This window comes from Tachypleus tridentatus, chromosome 12, assembly GCF_004210375.1.
Source record: "Tachypleus tridentatus isolate NWPU-2018 chromosome 12, ASM421037v1, whole genome shotgun sequence".
Lineage (NCBI taxonomy): Eukaryota > Metazoa > Arthropoda > Merostomata > Xiphosura > Limulidae > Tachypleus > Tachypleus tridentatus.
In genome coordinates, this window is record NC_134836.1 from 91,811,736 (window position 1) to 91,820,186 (window position 8,451).

The 8,451-nt window shown below is 33.4% G+C and overlaps 1 long non-coding RNA gene across 9 annotated transcripts in view; it reads right to left on the bottom strand.

Annotated features, from left to right (window-relative positions):
- LOC143233990 (uncharacterized) overlaps positions 1–7,737 on the bottom strand; it is a 135,579-nt gene extending 127,842 nt beyond the window's left edge. For 4 of the 9 annotated variants that reach the window (XR_013018460.1, XR_013018459.1, XR_013018463.1 and 1 more), the window contains exons 1-3: positions 7,632–7,737; positions 5,388–5,652; positions 553–949 (exon numbers count right to left, since the gene is read on the bottom strand). This is a non-coding gene — a long non-coding RNA (uncharacterized LOC143233990). The other 5 variants (XR_013018466.1, XR_013018465.1, XR_013018467.1 and 2 more) reach the window with 5 other exon arrangements.
- Between the last annotated feature and the right edge of the window lie 714 nt (positions 7,738–8,451).

Consider the following 8,451-nt stretch of genomic DNA (forward strand, 5'->3'; position numbering starts at 1 on the left):
ACTGCTAAATTAGGGACGGCTAGCGCAGATAGCCCTCGTGTAGTTTTGCGCGAAATTCGAAAATCAAACCAATAAACGAATGTTTATGTTTTGATAGAAAAATAAATTTCGTTTTTTTTATTTCCTAATTATTTTAGTTGTGTGCTTCATAGTTTCCGAAAAATGAAAAAAATAAAACGGTGTATTTAACTTCATCATCTTACAGATTCCACTAATTCTCTCATATCAAAAAACTATGTTACATCACATTTACTTATTAAGCTACGAAAACATTAGTCTCACATAAACAAGCATTTTATGACTTATTAACGTATTTTTATCAAATTACAATCTCCCGCTGGTACAGCGGTAAGTCAACAAACTCACTACACTAAAATCAGGGGCTCAATTCCCCTCGGTGAACTCAGCAGATAGCCTGATGTGATTTTGCACACAAGAAAACACACACGCACGCACATGCACAAACATGAAATTGTAATTAGTCTTAACAATGAAAAACACTCATCTGTAACCTATAGTAATCTGACGTTGAACAGCGTTTAAAATTAGTACCTCATGGCGTGGCATAGCCTGGTGGTTATGGCACTCGAGTCGCAATCTGCTGGTTCATATCTCCGTTCCAGCACACATGTTTGCTTTTTCAGCCGTGGGGGCCTTTTAATGTTACGGACAATCCCACTATTCGTTGATTAAAGAGTACATAAGAGTTGGCGGAAGGTGGTGATGACTAGCTGCCCTCCGTCTAGTCTGTCACTGCAAAATTAGGGATGGCTAGCGCAGGTAACCCTCGTATAGCTTTGAGCGAAATTCATAACAAGCCAATACTACCGCAAACTCACAACCGAGATTCCGACCTTTAGCTAGAACCGACTATCCACCACCACGTGAGCCCGAGCGTGAAGAAATGGCCGTTGGTGAAGACACGATGCCAATTTACAATGTTTCGATCCTACAAGAGGAAAGGAGAGTGAGTAAATACGCTAAACTACAAAAGAACCTCAGTATTATCTTTACGTAACGTTACAACTACCAAGCCAAACTACAGACCCGAACTCAGTGCGGCCTAAGGATACTGTTTTTTTGTTTTACATTTAATGAACGTGTGGTTTACAGCTAAACCCTTTAGTTTAATGTACGTTCCAAACTGGCTAACAAAGCAAACACGAAACTACTGCTCATAACAAATATATCTATATAGACTAGACTTTAGAAGGGTAATTTAAGCGTCATCACAAAAGTCTAAAAATACGTAGACTTCACTGATTGCATTTAGATATGACAAACATATAAAAGTTTAACAATTGTACGATTTAATGACGAACGAAACTGCTAAAATTTTGCAGTACGAGGCTTAAAAACAATTAATATTGGAAAGAAAATATTACTTTAAATTTACTCATCATTACATGACTCGTACATTTAAGTGTTTAAAATATGGTGATTTTTTTCAGGAAAGCTCTGGATTATTTTGTATAAGTACTTATATATAACATTACATATAATAGCAGAATAAACTAATAGATTCGAAAATATCAAGCTGAACAGTGAGGTATTCAAATCTATATGGATAACTTGCAATATTGGAGGCTTATGGACTGTATTAACCACATACAGGTTGAATAGAAGAATTCATAGTGTTTTATCATAAAGGGTGCATTTCTAAACGTTCCTTCCCAAGTGTTAAAAAGCTATTTCCAACTACGTGCGTCATTACTGTAGATAGCTATAAATTACCTATTTAACTGTAGAACCGACTTATTAATAATAAATATTGTTTTCTTGGGAACGGCTTTATGTTTATGGGAATGTGACAGAGAAGTATATAAGAAAATATTTTCATGCAGTGTGGAATGGATCCAATGATAATGGTTTAAAAACAACTTAACACATGCCACATGATCCAACTCAACATTTTTGTTTTCATAAAAAAAAAAAGGTCGTTCCAAAGGGAGTTGGGTTGTTTCAATTAGACAACAAAAAATAATTCCAGAATGGTTTGGACTGTTCCAATTAAACAAAAAGTCATTATAGAAGAGTTTGTGTTGTTTCAATTAGACAACAAAAAATAATTCCAGAATGGTTTGGGCTGTTTCAATTAAACAAAAAGTCATTATAGAAGAGTTTGGGTTGTTTCAATTACACAAAAAATTCACTCCAGAAGGGTTTGGACAATTTCAATTAGATAACAAAAAGTCATTCCAGAAGGGTTTGGACTGTTTCAATTAGATAACAAAAAGTCATTCCAGAAGGGTTTGGGCTGTTTCAATTAAACAAAATGTCATTACAGAAGGGTTTGGGTTGTTTCAATTAGACAAAAAATTCACTCCAGAAGGGTTTGGACTGTTTCAATTAGACAAGAAAAATTCATTACAGAAGGGTTTGGGTTGTTTCAATGAAATAAAAAGTCATTACAGAAGGGTTTGGGTTGTTTTAATGAAATAAAAAGTCATTACAGAAGGGTTTGTGCTGTTTTAATTAGACAAGAAAAAGTCACTACAGAAGGGTTCGGGCTGTTTCAATTAAACAAAAAGTCATTTTGGGTAACAGTAAGTAACATTACTTTCAGATGGAAAATATTATACATTCAGGTCATAGAGATTTGTTCATAACACAGATTTAGAATTTCCAAGACGATATTATTGCTTGTACTTAATAGTATTGGAAAACAAGAGAATATGAATCAACTTGGAATAACAAAACCATTTAGATAGAGACATGCAACACAAACCATGTCACAGTCATTGTAAACAAAGTGCGGTGTTATGTAATAAATGAGAATAACACAAAATCAATGTCAAAAGCTGTCTACGTGTCGCACGTGATCGACAAGGATATGTTCTTCATCTGAAACAGCGACGCAAGATGAGTGTAAATAAGCTACTTCCACGACATATCTTTTCATTTGTCGCATAAATAAAGAAGCTAGAGAATTCAATGCTTGTGCCACGAAAAACAAAGGAAAACGGATAATACAATGGCGCAGAATGAGAAGACACTAATATTACATGTTTAGACAGAGTTTGTTTAGAGTTTACAGATATGTACGTATTTTTACATGTAACCTAGAATAAGTAAAATGTGAAGCGGCTTCAAAGTTAAAGTCTGATTTCGAAATCCCGATTGGCTTGACAAACGTCAAATTAGATGGCTTAATAACAATCTGTTAAACTGGTTAGCGGCATCTTTGTCCTTCCACGTGACTGCCAAGTCGACAACCTATTGTGATAAAAAAAACGAAGTTTAGTTTGCTGGTCACCGGGTCCCAAGAGGCCAATGAAAAGAAGAAAACAACCTACTAGCGTATGTATCATTAAGCAGTATTGTATGACATTACTTATGTCATTATTTCCAAGTGTGAAAATTATAATAATTAGTTTTATTTTGGCGCAACATGTATTTTTACATTCGTTTATTTATTGTCTATAACTAGTAATTAAAATAATAATTTTTCAAGCCAGATTACTTGTGTGTTTCTTTTTCTTTCATTCACCCTACTTCTTCATAAAGGAATAACGCTAAATATAGCATAACATTAAGATGCAAAACAATTGTGGACACACTTAAAATTTGATAATAAAAGGTTATGGGTCAACATACTACAACCAGGTAAATTTCGTAACATTTTTTTACATTTAATTTGTTTATATTACCTACTTCCCAAATAACTCTTTCAGAAATTCATTAATTTGGTTTTTTTTTTAATTTTTTAACACTACTAGCCTTGGAGTACCAAACCTTGCTTGCACGTTAATTGACTAAGTAAATACCAAGGGGAAATTCCCATCAACTTCCGTGCCTATTATATCCTTGACCACCCTAGCTTGAAAGTAAGTGAACCTAACAATGAAGGAAACTGGTGTTTGGCACCCACGATCGCTCTCTCTACAATGACTTCACGTCAGTATTAAAAAAAAAAACGATTTTAAAAAGAACCATTTATTGTGTTATACTTAAGATGAAAGCTGACTTAATTAGCACTCAATAGTAACTACATTTCCTTTATAAAAAATAACTAAGAATAATCATATAGATTTATACAAATAGCATGTACGCATCAAGGTGTCATGGGCATAAACGATAATAAAAAAAAACCTATTCATTAAAACAGGGAACATTTCATGCAAAACCGTAAAGAATTTAGCTAGAATAATGATGCTGAAAACTGTGAATGACAATTTTGTGAGACTCTTTGTATTTACAAGGATATTTCTTACAAAAATATTGTTTTAGAACAATCTACATAATTTAAGAGAAAACGTCTTTCAGTACAATGTACCAAAGTTTAGATCTGTGATTCACATTTTTAACCAAAAATAAAATAAGATAATAAATCACGCACCGTACACTGGGGCCATGGATACATTATAGAAATTACGATCAACTGCCATTACAATTAGTTTAAACGTATCCACATTTCAACGTATAGGTGGAGAAGTTCTTTTCAATATTCAGACATGTGCGCGAGAACTCCGACATGTAATAGTTAAAGGGTGTATATTTTAAAGTATCTTGTGATTTTTAATACAGGTGACAAACGCAACTAGAAATGGTTAGAATTCTTATCTTTGTAAAATGAAACTAGAAGCTATACTAATGTCAATAAATTGTGATGCCATGACGCTAAAATCATGGATTCGATTTCCCTCGGTAGATATAGCAGACAGTCCAATGTGACTTTGCTATACGATAACACACCATCTAAGGCGAAATATTGTAAACGTTCTTTTAACTCTAATATAGTTTGAACAAAGATTAAGGTCGATGTAATAAGGCACAAAGTTGATAAACCAAATAATTTTTTTTTCTGTCTATTAAATAACATTGTTTAAATTTTTCGTCAATAGAGCATAAAACGTATATTAAATAAAAATTGTGCTAGAGCCATTATAAGTTAATAAACTTTCAACAAAATCAGTTAATTGAAACAATTTGACAAAACTGTTCTTGTTGTGTCTTCATAAACAAATGCCGTTTAACAGTTTTCCTTTTAAAATTAAGATATTAAGTTGTTTGTTTGTTTTTTATATCTTGAACCATCAGAATTTATTACCTTAGATGACTTACATAACACGTTCCTCAGTAGCCAAGGGGTGTGTTTACAATATAATCTGTTATACATTAAACGTTAGCTCAGTCCGGAAGCTTCTAAAGAGAATAGTTTTGAACGTATCTTTTCGAGACATGTTTTCGTTTACTAATTGATTTTTCAGTGAAATACAGAAAGTCTCCATACCAGATAGTACTAAGGTCTACCCACCGGAAGTAAATTCTACATATATAAGTAAAGTCTTATTTTCAGCACCATTAATTAACCAAATGACAACCTTCTATATTTCTGTTATCACTTTTTTATGCTTAGCCTGCAAATGAGATAAGAACAATTTCACCTGCGATTCAGTTGGGAAGGTCGAAGTATCATGATAATCAGCAGTGGGATGAGTAGACAGGAACACTTTGAAAGTACCTACAGGCATAATACTCTACTGGACTTACTCTACAGTATCTACCAGAGTGGTTTTGAACGGTTCTTGGATACCTTTATGTGTCATTTGGAGACTTCCAGTCTTCTTGTGCTTGGCCGTTAAGGTCGTGATGCGCTGACAGATTTCAGTTACCTTGTCATTTCAAATAACTTTTTTTGCAGCCCCAACACTAAAAGAGTGCAGAAAATGCCTTCTTTTTAGTCAGTAAAAAAAGTCCAAAAATGTTCAGTTCAAATTAGGGAAACTGCATTGGTTAGTTTTGTTTGTTTTTACTTAGGTAAAAACGTACACACTGGTTTTTATGGGCTTGTTAAAATGTTCTCCCACAGAATAACATAATATTGTGATAAAAATACGTTATGAATTTATTAATAAATACGAAACATGTGTTTGAAAAGAATGGCATGAAAGAAAAACAAAGAACAATCGTGTACTATATGATTAAAACGTTAATAGTGACCTACAAATAGAAGATATCCACATCTCAATAGGATGGCACAAAAGGATGAAACAGTCTTATCATAGAGTGCTCTAAGTTCATGCACTAGGACAGCAAACCGAAAAAAACACTTGTCAACAAAGTTCAGTGTTTCAAAATGTTATTATTTCATATAATATTTATTTTATTTTTCTATAATATAAAATGGCATCATTATTATTTTCGACAATAACATCTTTTTTAACAGAACCTAATTTCATTCAAAATACAACTGATATTTGTACTTGAAAGTAAAGTGGTATTTAACAAGAGCTGCGAAGTCATTATAATTAATTATATTGTAAGTAAGATGTATCTAAAACAAAAATTAGAGTATTGCATGTGTAATTACAGTTATAGTTCTAAGAAATAATCGATTTTGTATTGGAATGGTCACATGTGATATTCTTCAGAAAGCATAAGTAATTTTAAATTGATTACGGATTGCCACAAATGATATTTAATAACACTCAAAGAATGCCCTAGGAATGTGGTCATAAGATTTCTTGTAACTTTTCTAGGGCGTTGTTTGAATTTTATTAAAACTTAAATTATTTTTCCTTTGAATAAATTACTTAGTAACTGGAAAATTTCGAAGTAAAGTTATCTGGAAGTAAGAAATAAATGCCACAAAATAAGAAATACAAACTAACATTTTGACACAAATCATTAATGTAAGCTAAAGAGCCAGTGAAAAATTAGGACATCAACTCACGTTAGGCCCAGCATGGCCAGGTGATTAAGGCACTCCACTCGTAATTTGAAGGTCGCGGGTTCGAATCCACGTAACACCAAACATGCTCCCCCTTTCAGCCATGGGGGCGTTATAATGTGACGATCAATCCCATAATTCGTTGGTAAAAGAGTAGCCCAAAAGATGGCTGTGGGTGGCGATAACTAGTTTTACACTGCTAAATTAGGGACTCTTTATAACACATGATGAAGATACAGTGATAACATAAGAGGGCCAGATATGAGAGCTATTGCTCTAATGTCACAGTGTGAGATATCGTAAGAATGCTATCGAAGTTTGGTAGGAGAAATTAATAAAATAACAAGTAGAATACTCAGAATCCTCCTAGATGTGAAATAGTGGCAAACCCCATTATGTCACTAACCGAGAGTCCTGAGTGAACTTGCTGATTTGGTTGAAAATTGTCAAAAACTCTAGGCGTGAAGGCATAGTAGCCCCCAGAAACAGACTGAAGTAGGGAACACTGACTCTCTTTGTAACTACCGTAGGACCCTAAAGGTACATGCTAGGTTTAGTTGCAATCGCTCCAGAGGGTTGTTAGTTATAAGAGTATACTATATGTATTAATTATTGATTTATATACCAACCTAGCGGTTAATATAGCTTCAGTTTTTCTAGTATATTGAAAGAAAAAACACATTCTATACTATAAATCATGCGCAATACTTCTCATGTGCAATTCAAATTTCTGCTATACTGCGAAACCTAAAGAAGTGAACACTGTCATTAGAACAGTTCTTCTATAGCGTTTGCACCAGTGTGAAGGAAAGAAAAAGCTGACGTAGTTGAAGCGTTAAAAGTAGTCACAGAAGAAAAGTAGAAATACAGGCGCTCTATATTCTTAATTATTTCACACATGACGAGCATTAGAATGTTCATTAAAATCTAATAAAGCGCTTATTATTTTCTTACTTACTCATTTTGTTGATCTTTAACCAGAAACTTGTGTTTTGGTAAATGCTGACTCATGTTTTATGCCTCTCAAATAAATCGCAGATTCGCGATTTTAATGTCAACTGCTCAAGTGCAAAATTTTGGCGTTTTTCCAACTTTAGTTGTACGCACGTATAGACACAATTCTTATTTCTAGTAAGTTTTCTGAACAGCATCGAACGAAACTTTCGTCTGTGAATTTAATAATTTAGCATGAGTTAAAACAACTGGAACTTATATAGACTGAAGAAGATTATTTGTAACAACTTACGATTTAAAGTAAATATATATAAAAAAATATGTAAAACACACAATATCCGCTATATCCAGTGCCCACGAGACCTTTCCCTCAATACCTGAGCTAATTAAGCTGTTCAGGATACGAGAGACACAGTACTCACTGAGATTATTTATATTGTCAAATTACATGAATAACAGCCGTCATGGTGTGAGTTTAGGTGAAGTGTAAGTTTAATTTGTCATGACTGAGAGTGAAGTGTCAGGAGTAAGTCGGTGAATTTTAAGTTAAGTTTATCTGAAAGTGAACTGATAGGGTTAAGATGGTTAAATGTAAGATTAGTTTGTCATGACTAAGACGGAACTGATAGGGTTAAGATGGTTAAATGTAAGATTAATTTGTCTGAAAGTGAGCTGTTAAGATTAAGTTGGTGAAAAGTAAGTGGTTGTCAAGACTGAGAGTGAACTGACAGGACTAAGCTAGTGAATTATAAGTTTAGTTTGTGTGAGATTGAACTGATAAGGTTAAGATAGTCAAATGTAAGTTTAGTTTGTGTGATAGTGAA